General features: G+C 40.9%; 1 protein-coding gene and 1 non-coding gene across 2 annotated transcripts in view; both read right to left on the reverse strand.

Annotated features, from left to right (window-relative positions):
• PAQR8 (progestin and adipoQ receptor family member 8) overlaps nt 1-15486 on the reverse strand; it is a 151561-nt gene extending 136075 nt beyond the window's left edge. Inside the window, exons 1-2 of the mRNA XM_051855627.2 lie at nt 15111-15486; nt 14492-14718 (exon numbers count right to left, since the gene is read on the reverse strand). The gene's annotated coding sequence lies outside the window, so the exon portion shown is untranslated. The remainder of the gene's footprint in view (nt 1-14491; nt 14719-15110) is intronic.
• LOC138849906 (U1 spliceosomal RNA) lies at nt 11889-12052 on the reverse strand. The gene has a single exon (XR_011389093.1). It is a non-coding gene; the product is annotated as a U1 spliceosomal RNA (small nuclear RNA).
• Nucleotides 15487-15592: the final 106 nt, after the last annotated feature.

Genomic DNA, 15592 nt, shown 5'->3' on the forward strand with positions numbered 1-15592 from the left:
TATAAAGATAATTGAAAATGAATCTTGATGAAGAATGGGGTAGGAACTGGAGATGGGATGGTTGCAGGTGTGAGGGAGGTTTATGGGGGGAAACGTCGCTATAATCCAAAAGGTGTACTTTCAAAATTTATATTTATTAAATAAAAGTTGAAAAAAAAAACAATTATCAACATGTGAAGTCACAGGATTGAATAAAAGGACCTGAATAGTAAAGGTTCTATTTAGCAATCTAGTTAATGAGTTGTATGGAAGCTCTAATCAATAATGTAGTTCATGGGTTTTGTTGTGACTGATAAGATTTTATCTTTGAAGGAAAAGTCACTTACACTAAAACTAGAGCCATGCAGGTGAGCCCTTTATTCAGACTGCAGATCATGACATGCCAACACATATTTATTTTTTTTCTAGCTGTGCATTCTTTTTCCTGTTAACAATTCTTTTATGATCACCTTCTCTCAATATTTTGCTCCCTCCCTTTATCTCAAAATAAAGTAGGAAACTTGTGGAGATACCAAGGAAAACCTTTAGTTTTATACCTCACTCCCCTTTTGAGATCTGTGTTTTGAACAAGCAAAGGGAAAAAATGGATTATTTTCTGAGACACAGATATTATTATTTTTTCAGATATTATTATTGATACGATTTTATGCAACCAACTATGCTTACCAAAAATCTTTCTTGGCTGACAACACATCAGACTCCATTTCTTGATTGATAACATGTAAAACTGTCTTAGTAGGATGAAGAAAGAAAAGAAGCAGAGGAGGCTTTTAGGAGCAACAAGTGCCAGTTGATCATTATGAGATGTTCGAGTAAAGTTTTTAAGTTGGCTTCTCAAATGATTTGGATACCACTTTGAAAGTATTGGTAATTTTTCTGAGTACAACCTTTAATTATTTTTCCTGTAGTTTTAAAGCATTATGGATATGGCATTTAATTGAAATACACTAGGCAGCTGGAAAAATATTTGAAAGTAATCTGATACTAAAAGTGGATGTCCAGGTGCTGGGGAAATTGGATTTCCATGTGCAGAAGCATGAAGCAAGATCCCTACCTTTCACCTTACACAAAAATTCACTCAACATGTATTAAAGACTTAAATCTACAACCTGACACCATCAAATTATTAGAGAGCATTGGAGAAACCCTGCAAGATATAGGTACCAGCAAAGAATTCCTAGAAAAGACCCTGGAGGCGCAGGCAGTCAAAGCCAAAATTAACTATTGGGATTGCTTCAAATTGAGAAGTTTCTGTACTGCAAAAGAAACAGTCAGGAGAGTGAAGTGACAACCGACAGAATGGGAAAAAATATTTGCAAACTACGCAACAGATAAAGGGTTGATAACCAGAATCTACAAAGAAATCAAGAAACTCCACAACATCAAAACAAACAACCCACTTAAGAGATGGCCCAAGGACCTCAATAGACATTTTTCCAAAGAGGAAATCCAAATGGCCAACAGACACATGAAAAAATGTTCAAGATCACTAGCAATCAGGGAAATGCAAATCAAAACCACAATGAGGTTTCACCTCACCCCGGTTAGAATGGCTCACATTCAGAAATCTACCAACAATAGATGCTGGAGAGGATGTGGGGAAAAAGGGACACTAACCCACTGTTGGTGGGAATGCAAACTGGTGAAGCCACTATGGAAGTCAGTCTGGAGATTCCTCAGAAACCTGAATATAACCCTACCATACAACCCAGCCATCCCACTCCTTGGAATTTACCCAAAGGAAATTAAATTGGCAAACAAAAAAGCGGTCTGCACCTTAATGTTTACCGCAGCTCAATTCACAATAGCTAAGACCTGGAACCAACCCAAATGCCCATCAACAGTAGACTGGATAAAGAAATTATGGGACATAATACTATACAGTAGTCAAAAACAACGAAATCTGGTTATTTGCAACAATATGGAGGAATCTGGAAAACATTATGCTGAGTGAATTAAGCCAGTCCCAAAGGGACAAATATCATATGTTCTCCCTGATCAGGGACAACTAACTGAGCACCAAAGGGGAAACCTGTTGAAGTGAAATGGACACTATGAGAAACAGTGACTTGATCAGCTCTTGTGCTGACGGTTGATGTACAATGTAACACTTTATCCATTTTAGTATTTTTTCTTTGTTTTGTTCTAGTACTATTGGTTGAACTCTGTAATTAACACACAATTATTCTTAGGTGTTTAAATTTTAACTGAAAAGTGATCCCTGTTAAATATAAGAGTGGGAATAAGAGAGGGAGGAGATGTACAATTTGAGACATGCTCAATCAGACTTGCCCCAAATGGTGGAGTTAGAATCGTGCCAGGGGATTCCAATTCAATCCCATCAATGTGGCATGTACCAATGCCATCTCACTAGTCCATGTGATCAATTTATGTTCACAATTGATCATAATGATAGGACTAAGAGTAAAAGGGATCACATAAACAAGACTAGTGTCTGCTAATACTAACTGATAGAATCAAAAAGGGAGAGAATGATCCATCATGGGAAGCGGGATAAATAGCAGACTCATAGAATGGCATATGTTCTAAATAGCACTCTGGCCTCAGAATCAGCCCTTAAGGCATTCGGATCTGGCTGAAGAGCCCATGAGAGTATTTTAGGCATGGAAAGCCAAGACACTCTGTGGCAAAAAAAAAAAAAAAAAAAAAAAAAAAAAAAAAAAAAAAAAGACCTAAATGAAAGATCTCTGTGAGTGAGATCCCAGTGGAAAGAACGGGGCCATCAAAGAAGGAGGTACCTTTCTCTGAAGGGAGGAGAGAACTTCCACTTTGACTATGACCCTGTCGGAATAAGATTGAAGTCGGTGAACTCAAAAGGCTTCCATAGCCTTGGCAACGCATGACTAGAGCCTAGGGAGATTACTGATGCCATAATCAAGAGTGTCAAATTGTTAAGTCAACAACAGGAGTCACTGTGTGCTTACTTCTCATGTGGGATCTGTCCTTAATGTGTTGTTCAATGTGAAGTAATGCTATAACTAGTACTGAAACAGTATTTTACACTTTGTGTTTCTGTGTGGGTGCAAACTGATGAAATCTTTACTTAATATATACTAAATCGATCTTCTGTATATAAAGAGAATTGAAAATGAATCTTGATGTGAATGGAATGGGAGAGGGAGTGGGAGATGGGAGGGGTGTGAGTGGGAGGGAAATTATGGGGGGGGGGAGCCATTGTAATCCATAAACTGTACTTTGGAAATTTATATTTACTAAATAAAAAAAATAAAAAAAAAAAACCTTGTATTTCAACCTGCTTCTGGCTTCTCTTGAGCCCTTAAGTCCCTTTCAGCTCTGATGGTGAATGACTCCATGTTCCCTGGCAGACAAAAGAGTACTTAACAATTGGGACAGACGTACACCAAAGCTGGCAAGGAATCCTTCTGCACATAACGTCATCTGTCAACCTCTCCTTCACAGTACATACACGTTCGAAATTATTCATTCACCAAACATTTAATGTACGTCCTAGTACTGGGCACTAGCTAATCCAAGGTGAAAAATGTATTAAGTCCTCACCTTCGGGTGTTTCATGGGAGGAAAAAGCTGAGTAAACTATCAAAACATAGTGAGAGAGCTGTTGAGATGAGCTGGGCATTATGGCCACCTAGAAAGGGGTGCCTAATTGAGCAGACCCAAAAGAAGTTGTCTTTGATCTGAATCATACAGGACAAGTGCAGTGAAAGTAGCTCCAGGGGCCGGCGCCGTGGCTCAATAGGCTAATCCTCCACCTTGCGGCGCCGGCACACCGGGTTCTAGTCCCGGTTGGGGCGCCGGATTCTGTCCCGGTTGCCCCTCTTCCAGGCCAGCTCTCTGCTATGGCCAGGGAGTGCAGTGGAGGATGGCCCAGGTGCTTGGGCCCTGCACCCCATGGGAGACCAGGAAAAGCACCTGGCTCCTGGCTCCTGCCAGGATCAGCGCGGTGCGCCGGCTGCAGCGGCGGCCATTGGAGGGTGAACCAGCGGCAAAGGAAGACCTTTCTCTCTCTGTCTCTCTCTCACTGTCCACTCTGCCTGTCAAAAAAAAAAAAAAAAAAAAAAAAAAAAAAAAAAAAAAAAAAAAAAAAAAAAAAAAAGAAAGTAGCTCCAGGAAGTGGGATCTGCAGAAGACACGGGGATGAAAGCAGTGCTGGACTTAGAAGGACTATAGATAGTAGGAATCTGCATGTTATGCTAAGGAGGTTCAACTTCTTCCAAAAAGGCAAATGAAATCACTGATGGAATTTAAGCAAGGGTTGACACAACCACATTGGTTTTTTAAAAAGATGGTCCTGAGCAGTGAAGATGGATAAGTTGGAGGAGTTTATGGGAGCAGGGGGAGAATGTATTAAAGCTGGAGACTGAGTTGTGCAGCTGTGCGTGTGTGTGTATGTTTAGAGGTGGGGGGAAGGGTACAAAATTAAAAGTATGGTCTACAGGGACAGCCACAATCAAAGAGACCTTTCTGGTCTCTTTGACATCAAGTAGGTCTGATTCCTACTTTTACCTGGTTTTACTTTCTGTTCCTTTTTTTTTTTTTTTTTTTACCATGCTAATCATTTATTTGTAGGTCTACCTAATGACTATCTTCTTTAAATTTTAAGGACCAAAAGGGCAAGAATGATGTGTATATATTTTATTGTCATTGAAATAATAAAATTTCCCTTTTAACCATTTTAAGTGTACAGTTCAGTATTAATAAGTATATTTACACTGCTATGAAACAGATTTCCAGAACCCTTGCATCTCGCAAATCTGAAACTCTATAACCATTTGTATTAGTCCTTTTGGGCTACTATAATGAAATATAGCCATTTATTTCTCATAGTGTTGAAGGCTTAGAAGTCTGAAATTGAAGTGCTGGCAGATTTGGTGTCTGGTGAGGGCATATTCCTCACAGATGGCTACTTCTTACCATGTCTTCACATGGTGAAAGGGGCAAGGCAGCTCTCTGGGGCCTCTTCTATGAGGACACTGCTAGGATTAAAATATAGGGTTGTCCCCACTAAAAGGCAGTGGTGTCTGGGAGGTATAGGGTCCTAGGGGCACTGCCCTCATGACTGGATCAATGTTTTTCTCAAGAGACTGGATTAGGTGCTCCTGAACCTAGACTGGATCGCTCAGGAGTGAGTCAGGTCTTGCAGGACTGGATTAGTTGCCTCAAGGGTAGTTGTTATAAAGTGAGACTACATGTACCCTTGGTCTCTCTGGCTCCTTCTGCACATGCTCATTTCCCCCTTTCTACTTTCTTGCCATGTTGTGGTGGAGTCTGAGGCCCTCAACAAGCTGATCAGATATGGCTGCCTGATCATAGGTAGAACCATGAGCCAAAATAACCTCTTTGTATATTAGCAAGCCTCAAGTATTTTGTTATAGCAACACAAAACAGAGTAAGACAAGCACTCAGGAGGGCTCTGTTTTCATGACTGAATCATTTCCCAAAGACCAATCCTCTTCCTAACATCCCCCTGGGGGTTATATTTCCACACTGCATTTAAAGAGGACACACATATTCAGACTTTAGCACCACTGAGCAACTCTCCTTTCTCCTACCCTCAGCCCTTGGTAACCACCATTCCATACACATTTGATTCCATTATATGAACTTGATTACTTTAGATACCAAATATTAGTGGAATATAAAGTATTTGTCCTTTTGTGATTGGCTATTTCACATAGCAAAGTATCTTTAAGGTGCACTCCTGTGTGTGCAGCACATGACAGGATTTCCTTCCTATTTAAGATTACGTAGTGTTCCATTATATATATACATCACACCTTGTTTATCTAGTCATCTATTTATGGACATTTGATTTGCTTCTATTCTTGGCTATTGTGAATTATATTGCTACAAACATGGGTATTTTTATATCTCTTGGGCATCCTGAGTTCAATTCTTTGGATATATATACCCAGAAGTGGCACTGCTGATAATTCTATTTTTTATTTTTTGAGGAACTGCTATACTGTTTTCCAAAGATGATATGCTTTTTTTAAAAAAAGTTTTACTTCATTATTTATTTGATATCACTTGATAGGTGGAACAGGAGGTAAGAGAGAGAGAGAGAGAGAGAGAGAGATCTCCCATCTGTTGGTTCACTCCCCAAATGCTTGCTATGCTCAAGTCGGGGCCAGGCTCACGCCAGGAGCCATGAATTTAATCTAGGTTTCCCACGTGGGTGGGAGAACCCAATTATCTGGGCCATTACCTGCTGCTTTCCAGGGTGTGCATTAGGAAGCTAGAATAGGGAGAACTGGGACTTGAACCTAGGTACTCAGAAACATCCCAAGTGACATCTTAACTGCTATGCGAAGCATTCATCCCTGATATGCACTTAAATCACTAACACATACTCTGTACTTAATATAATTCCTAGGTATAAAGTAGACTCTGAAATGTTTCTTGATTGCATAAATAATAAAAGAAACTTGAGGGTAATAAAAAGAGAGACTTAGGCCTCTGCATCATGGCCTATCTTGACTAAGGCCTGGTCACATTCACTAAAAACCCTGATGTAGTGGCCTGTCCAGTTTGCACTTCAAGACTGAGACAGAATGAAACACAAGGGAAAGGCCAAAATTTTAGCTGATTTCATTTATGGTTCATTTTACTAAAATTGTTAAGTTCTCTTGCCTTTTGCTTCCCTTATTACCTAGTCCTTTCTCCCATTAAAGTTTCAAATTCTTTGAAAAAGCAAAAAGGGAAGAAAAGCAAGAACTCAAGTGCAAGTTGAGAAATTTCCTCAGAGTCATGGAGGAGCTGGGTACCATTGACGCCACAGGTCTCAGTCCTTGTTCAAATGAACTAGGGATGACCTGAAGAGGGTCACCATCTAGTGGACATCAACAGAAATGACCTGAAGAATGGTCGCCACCCACTGGGAGTGACTAGCAGGTCAGCTGACCAGGGCTGTTCTCTGGGTAGTGGCCCAACAGCTGATTCCTGGGCCAGCTCTTTGCCATTCAGCAGCAAACACAGCGGCATCTGTCAGTTGGCACCTGATAGTCCAGTCTCTGGGCAGGAGCTGGTGTCTCAGTCCACCCATGTTCCAAAGGGTGTCATCAACACCTCTGAAGCCTTTGAGGTCAGTGACTAGGTCTCTATCTGAGGCTGGTTTCTAGCCAAAAATTAGGCAAGAGAGGGGTGTAGGAACAAGGCCCGAGAATCTGAAAAAGTTTATTCCTTGTTTCCTACAGGATGTTCCAGGAAACCTTAACTTAAAATTGTACTGGGGGTTGCAGAATAGGATGAACCACTACTCAGAAGGAATGAGGCAAAAGCCCAGCCCAAGTCAGATCATTGAATAAAAATGTGTGTTGCTTGAGCAAGAAGAACCCCCTCATTTCCCCTTTTCTGCATTCTGGACACTCCTCTAATTCTTGTTTAAAAGCCCTGGAAAACTACTTTCTAGGCAGGCTGTGTCTTTAGGCCACTATACCTCCCCCACTGTCCCCTTCACCTGTTACAATAAATAAAACTTTACTCTGAGCAACTCCTGATGCTGATTCTTTCGTGATGCCCCAAAAGAGCAGATCTGTGGGTCTGCTAACAAAGTTTGAGAAGCCCAGATAGGGACTGTCCCTGGGTGACTGGGAACCAGGACTGAAGCAACTGGCAGCGGCAGCTTGTCCAGGGCTTACTCGTTCTCAGGGAATGGTTGCTCTGGTCCATCAGGGCAAGAGGTTTCACTTGGAGCCTGGCAGTTCTTCCTGCTCACTCAGATATCGTAGGGGTGAAGTGGCTACCTGGACCCCCTCTCTTCCCAGCATCTCAGGGAATCAAGGAGTGGGTAATTTGGGGTTACTGATTATAACAGGGGTCTAAGAGTTGCTGAAAGTGGAATACGAGACAGGAAGTACACTATCAGGAAAGAACTGGGGACTAGAAAGAACAGTATTCTTGGGGACAGTGAAGGAAAAGCATCAGGTTTCGCTTTGGCAGATTGAGGATTGCAAAGGAGTGATCCAAGAAGTCTCTGGGCCAGGTTTATCTGTAAGTCTGGCTTACGTGACTCAATCCTTCTCCAATTCACAGGTGTTGTCCTATTTCATTCACATTTAGCAACTCTATGGTAACAGGTAAGAAATGATACAGCATTTCATGTTTTTGAACTGATAAAGATTGTCGGGGGTGGTGTCCGCTGTGGTGCAGTGGGTTAACGCCCTGGCCTAAAGCGCCGGCATCCCATATGGACGCCGGTTCTAGTCCTGGTTGCTCCTCTTCCAGTCCAGCTCTCTGCTATGGCCTGGGAAGGCAGTGGAGGATGACCCAAGTCTTTGGGCCCCTACACCCATGTGAGAGACCCAGAAGAAGCTCCTGTCTCCTGGCTTCGGATCAGTGCAGCACTGGCTGTAGCAGCCATTTGGGGGGTGAACCAAAGGAAGGAAGGCCTTTCTCTCTGTCTGTCTCTCTCTCACAGTCTATAACTCTACCTGTCAAATAAATTTTTAAAACAGTTATTTATTTATTTGGAAAACCAGTTAGAGAGAGAGAGGGAGAAACACAGAGATCTTCCATCCACTGGTTCACTCTCCAAATGGCTGTAATGGCCAGGGCTGGACCAGGTGGAAGCCAGGAACTAGGAACTTTTTCCAGGTCTCTCAGATGGGTGCAAGAGCCCAAGCACTTGGGCCACCCTCTGCTGCTTTCCCAGGCCATCAGAAGGGAAATGGATAGGAAGTGGAACAGCCAGGACTCGAACTGACGACCATATGAGATGCTGATGTCACAGGCAGCAACCTAACCCATTACTCCACAAGGCCAGCCCAAAAAGGCCATCTTCTGTTGCTTTCCTAGATGTATTAGCAGGGAGTTGGATTGAAAGTAGAGCAGCTGGGACTCAAACAGGCACCCATATGGGATGCTGGTGCTGCAAGCCGCAGCTTAATCCACTGTACCACAATACTAGGCCCTCAAAATTTCCTTATATTTAGTTTCATGTATACCAATTCTGTTGCTTACCATTGATTTTGCATTTATAGGACTATAAAACATAAATCCTAAGCAAGGAATATGAAACTGTCACTTTGTGTTGTTTTCTCTACTCTGTTATGATGAGTAGTTTCCTCAACTCCATCTTCTAGTTTATCTTTTCAAATATGTCCACTCTAACTTTAACCAGTCCACTAGTTTATCCTTTCAATAACTATATTTTCAGTTCTTAAAGTTCGATTTGCTCAGATCTTTCAGGAACTTGTCCTGTTCTCTACCTACACACACACACACACGGTTCTCTACCTACACACACACACACACCCCTCTTTTTTAAATATGTTTAATTCAGAGTATTTTTCTGGGTCTCTGTTATCTAAATTACAAAATGGAGCTTTACACTAAATAGTCTGTGAAATTCTAATATGTGCCCTGATATTCTTTCAATTTTTAAAATAAAAATTGTTGGAGTGCTTTGGATTTTCAAGTGATAATGGTGGCACTGGAGCATGACAGTGAGTAGTAGAGTGATTATTTTAAAAGTCACATTCCCCAGGCCTCCGAGACTGAGCCAACACCTTCAGTTTTTTCATATCCACTGCCTATATTAGCATAGAGAAAAACGGGACTCATCAGATGGACACAGGGCATGAAAAATTTCCATACAGATTTGGTGTCACAAGAGAGTTTTTTTGATATTTAAAATTTAAAAAAAAATTTTCTGAAAGGCGGAGCTATAGAGATCTTCCATCCACTGGTTTACTCCTCAGATGGCAGGTGAGAGATATTTTTGAGAACCTCATCAAAGAATCCAGCAAAAGGCTGGTGAACATTAAACCATTGTTTCTCAGAGATTTTTGTTTTGACATTTGTAGTACATATACTATAGAGTGTCAATGGCTTTTTTACACTCTTTAAAAACCAACAGAAGGGTCAGTGTTGTAGCACAACAGGTTAATCCCTGCCAACAATGTGGGAGGCCTGAATGGAGTTCCTGGCTTTGGCCTGGTCCAGCCCCAGCAGTTGTGGCCATTTGCGGATTGAACCTGCAGATGGAAGATCGATTTCCATCTCTGTCTCTCTCTTTCACTCCCTTCCTTTCTGTGTAACTCTGCCTTTCAAATAAATAAGTAAATATTTAATAACAACAATCAAACTCAACATAATGTTTGTGAACTGGAAGGATGATGAAGATCAACACAGTTGGCCCACTGTGTTTCCAGGTTCTGTATCCAAAAAGTCAACCAATCATGGATCACACATTATGCAGATAGGACCACAAGGGTTTGGTCTGTATTGAACATGTACAGATGATTTTTCTTGTCATAATTCCCTAAACTATACAGTGTGACAACTATTTACATACATTTCCTTTATATTAGGTGTTGTAAAAGTTATCTAGAGATGATTTAAAGCATATGGGAGGATGTGTGTAGTTTAGGCAAATGGCGAGGATACAATTAAACTTTATGTTCAAATTTCTTCCAATAGTGTTGGATCTTCACTATTACCCTTCTAGATGCACTTATGATGCTTTTATTATCTGATTTTTAAAAAGATTTACTTATTTGAAAGGCAGAGTATCTCTCTCTCTCTCTCTCACACACACACACAGAGAGAGAGAGAGAGAGAGAGAGAGAGAGAGATATTCTGATTTACTGGTTTACTTCCCAAATGCCCAAAGTAGGCCGAAGCCAGGATCTCCATCTGGGTCTCCCAAGTAGGTAGCAAAAATTCAAGTGTTTAGTCATCATGTGCTGCTTCCCAAGTGCATTAGCAGGTAGCTGAATCAGGAGTGGAATATCTAGGACTCAAATTGGCACTCTGGTATGGGATGTGAGCATCCCAAGCAGTGGCATGACACAGTTCACAATGCCAGCCCCTTGATTATTTTTTGCTTGGATTTCTACATTTAAACAGATTGAGGGTTAATTTATATATATTTGCTTAATGTGTACATGGTTGCTTCCAGTGCTACCATATACTCATCTCTCCTGCAGACCCTTCATTCCTGCCACACTGGTATTTCCCAAAGCCTTGGCTATGGCAACCTTTACACTTTGCTTAAAATGCCATCAATTTGGGGCCGGTGCTGTGGCATAGCAGGTAAAGCCACTGCCTGCAGTGCCAGCATCCCATATAGGCACTGGTTCGAGACAATCTAGCTCTCTGCTATGGACTGGGAAAGCAATAGAAGACGGTCCAAGTCCTTGGGCCCCTGCACCCGTGTGGGAAGACCCAGAAGAAGCTCCTGGCTCCTGGCTTCGGATCTGCACAGCTCTGGCTGTTGAGGCCAATTGGGGAGTGAACCAGCGGATGGAGGACCTCTCTCTCTTTCTCTCTGCCTCTCCTTTTCTCTCTGTGTAACTCTTTCAAATAAATAATAAAATAAATCTTAAAAAAATGCCATCAATGCTACATCTCCCTAGAGGCTATGTTTCCCACTTTCTGATCCTCTCTTCAAATATTGCCCCTCCATATGCATGGGAGATTGGTCCAAGACCCTTCTCTGTTAGCAAAATCTGTGAATGCTCAAGCTCCTCATATAAAATGGGATAATATTTGCATATAACCTATGTATATCCTCCCGTATATTTCAAATAAGCTCTAGATTACTTGTAATACTTAATACAGTATAAATGCAATAAAACAGCTGCTGTACTACATTGTTCAGCAAATCATAACAAAAAAAAACCTTCAGTACATTCAGTGCAGATGCAAGTTTTTTTCCTGAATATTTCTGATTCAAGGTTGGTTGAATCTATGGATATGGAATCCAGGATTATGTAGGGCTGATTATACTAACTCATTTCTTTAGCCCTCCTGCATTGCTACAGTCCAAACTTACACCTACTATTTTTTAATGCACACAATATTTTATACCAGGCCTCTAACTCATTTTTAATTCATTTAAAAACAAAATATCTGTTCACTTAATTTTTTTTTTTTTTTTTTTGCAGGGGAAAGCGCGAACGCAGTCCCCCACTACCACAAATTATGCAGTCGAGTTTCCCACATTTGGGGAAATCGCAGGGGTCAGCACATCCGGAGTGCAATGGATGAGCCTCGCCCTGGGAAAACCACCTTCGTGATCATGGTATCTCCCCTGCCAGGTAAGTATGTTGTTCACTTAATATTTAAGTAAATTTTACTGATGCTTAAAGGTCAGATTCTGCCTTTGGATCTTAACATACTATATCTTTGTTCAAACCAATGAACCGATGCAGGTATTCTAAGAAGCAGCTCAAATATCTGCCCTGAGGTGTAGATTTTCTTACCTCTAAGATTCTGTGGACTTTGGGTAAGTGTCAAAGGACTCATAATGCATTGTGATACCTTCATGATGCCTAAAAGAAGTTATTAATCACAGGGCACTCTTTGAAATCTTTTACAAAGTATAATGTTTGAACAAAGATATGTATCATTTATAGAGTATTAATAATAATTTTTATAAATTTGAATTGTGTCTCTGGGTATTTTCTGGTCCCTAAGGACACAGAAAAATGCAAGTGTTACATATACTTGGCAATCTTTGTTCTCCATGGTTGTCCTGCATATTCTGCTCTCTAGAGAGCCCTCTAGTGTTTATTTAGCCTTGGAGACTGGTTTGGGTCCTTCAAGGATTCAGGTGAAAAGAAAGTGCATAAGGAGGAAAGCAGGAATTGAGCAAATATGGAAACACAAATGCACTGCTTCACCAGGTTATGTGTGCCAAGAAATTTTGAATCAGAAGTCGAAGAGGGTCAGTGGCTAAGCTCACATGAGTCTGTATGATACATGTGCAAATTCACCAAGCTTTTTTTAAGCAACAACTTGATTGTTCTCTCTGGGTTGTTTGGAGGAGTGGGGGATAACAAAGAAAACATGCTTTCTCCGCTTAGAGACGCCCTGATCTCATGGAAAAAGACAGGAATATCAACTCAATAGCCCTTTGTCCTTCACAGCTGAAAATTACCACATTAGGGCAAATCAAATCTCCATCAAGGAGCACTGCATGATTAACTCACTACAGAATATATAGTTTAGAATATATAAACAGTTATATAGTTTCCAAATGTACCACAGGTTCATGGAATGCAAGAGTGGGATAGATATTAGAGACTTTCTAACTCAGTTTCTCATCTTACATATGTGGAAACTGAAGCCCAGAAAAAAAAAAAATGTGTTAAGCTCAAAGATGCAGTTTATAGACTCACAGTACTTGGACTTCCCACTAGAAATGACTTAATTTCTTTGCTAGTTTAAATTAAACTTCCTGTTTTTTTTTTTTAATTTCAAGTTGTTTCCAGAGAAGAGAATACTATCAGTATTACATTTAGAATATTCAAAAATAAGAGCTATGAATAAGTGATAAAGACATTCTTGAGTTACTAAGTAATTATCTCTGGGTGGGTATTGGGTACAATGGTTTAAGACACCACTTGGGATCCTGTATTCTGTATCATAGTGCCTGGGTTTGAATTCTGGCTCTGCTTCTAATTCCCGTTTTTCTTTTTTAAAATAATATTTATCTTACTTATTTGAAAGGGAGAGTTACAGAGACAGAATGGGAAAGACAGCCATCTTCTATCTGTTGGTTCACTCCCTGAATGGCCACAATGGCCAAGTTGGGCTAGGCTGAAGCCAGGAGCCAGGAGCTTCATCCAGATCTCCCAAGTGGGTGCAAGGGCCCAAGTGCATGGGCCATCCTTTGCTGCTTTCCCAGGCACATTAGCAGGGAGGTAGATGAGAAGCAGAGCAGCCAGGACTGGAAATGGGACCCATATGGATACTGGCATTGTGGGCAGTGGCTTCACGGGACACGTCACAATGCCAACTCCCCAATTTCAGTTTTCTGCTTATGTGTACTCTGGGAGGCAGCAGGTGATGGCGCAAGCACTTGGGTTCTGATACTCAATGTGGGAGACCTGGATTGCATTTCTGGCTCCTGGCTTCAGCCTGGCCCAATCCTGGCTGTTGCTGGCCAGGGGGAGTGAACAAGCAGTGGGAGATCACTCTCTCTCAACTAAATAAAAATAGATAAATAAGTAAAAATTTTTAAAAAGTAATTATCCCTTACTACACAATTGCAATTAGGATTCTCATTCTGGAACTTCTTTTTTGCTTATTAACCCATACAAAAGCAAGTAATCAAATGACAGCCTTATTTTCTTTGCTTAATGATCAATTTATCTGCCTAACAGGACTGCGTAAAACATTTAGTAATTATAAAATGAATAATGATAACTAAAAAAATACACATACAAATAGATGGTATACATATTTGTTTTGGCAGGTTATATTTGGAATATTTATCAGCACACTTTGGATCCTGGAGGCTTTCAAACATAAGCTAATAGTTGGCAAAAATTTGTGATATATGAATAGAGTTACTGATTGTTCTGTGTTAGTTAATTTGATACTTTAACTTCCTGTGAAGTAAAAATTAAAAACATATGCTGGGGCAATTGACACATTTTTCATTATCCAGAGTGGTGTCTACAAAGGTAAAAGCTGGGATGGGTATTTGCTGAAGCGGTTAAGATACTGCTTGGGATGCTTGCAGCCCATTTTGGAGTACCTGGGTTCAAATCTTGGCTCCGCTTCTGATTCCAGCTTCCTGTTAATGTGCACTTTGGGAGGCAGTGGGTGATGGAGCAAGCAGTTGGGTCCCTGTCACCTTGGTAGGAGACCAGGATCGAGTTCTGGGCTTCTGGTTTGGTCTGGTCCATCCTTGGCCATTGTGCACTTTTCCGGGTTGAGCCAGCAGATGGGAGATCTCTCTTTCTCACCCTCTCTTTTTCTCCGCTTTTCAAATAAATAAAATTACTCATTGATCTGTATGTTTAAGATTTGTGAATTACATTTACTACATGTAAGTTATACAACAAAAAAGACTAAAAATATAATTAGAAAATCAACCACGAAGGACTAAAACAAGAACACCTTGTACAACTTACATTTTAATTTCATATTTGCTATATTTTAATTACTGATTCATATTCAATCAAAGATGGCATTAAATACCCCCACCTTGTCTTTATCTCTCTGCACACTAGGTTACTGAAGAGGATCCTGTGATCTTTTCATAAATCAAGGAAACCTTTAATTTACTTGTTTGCAAGTAAGACAGTGTAGTAACTTACATCCAGAATTTTGTATAACACACAAAGCCATCTATAAGTGGGCAGAGTACATACCGAAAATTTTTCTTTCACTTCATCCTCCTCTGCGACCTATTTTTACGAGGTACTTCAGGCAAAGGTATTCAGATAGCAAAAGGGTCCTAACTCTAACTTCTCCCTGCACATGCCATGATTCTATACTCCATTCCTAGAGTCTCAAAATCCAATTTCTCCTCTCTAGAAGCCACTTGAGGGCAGTTCTAATTCAAGTGTATTTTAAAGACGACTGGTCTTTATTGTTTTCATCTTCCTGCGTTATAAACCCTCCTATAATGTTCAGTCTACTTTCAAGGAAGGACTAACCCGCCAGCCCTTGTTTGGTCACGGTAGTAGGTCAGGGACCACAGCTTGAAAAAACGCGGTGAAACATCCGGAACCGGGAAAGGACTACAACTCCCAGAACGCAACGCTTCCCGGCTTCTTCCGCGTCTCCCTTTCCGGCTGCCCAATGTCTGGGCTTCGCGAGACTTCTCTCATTCCCATTGGTCAGCTTCCCC

Source organism: Oryctolagus cuniculus, chromosome 5, assembly GCF_964237555.1.
Source record: "Oryctolagus cuniculus chromosome 5, mOryCun1.1, whole genome shotgun sequence".
NCBI lineage: Eukaryota > Metazoa > Chordata > Mammalia > Lagomorpha > Leporidae > Oryctolagus > Oryctolagus cuniculus.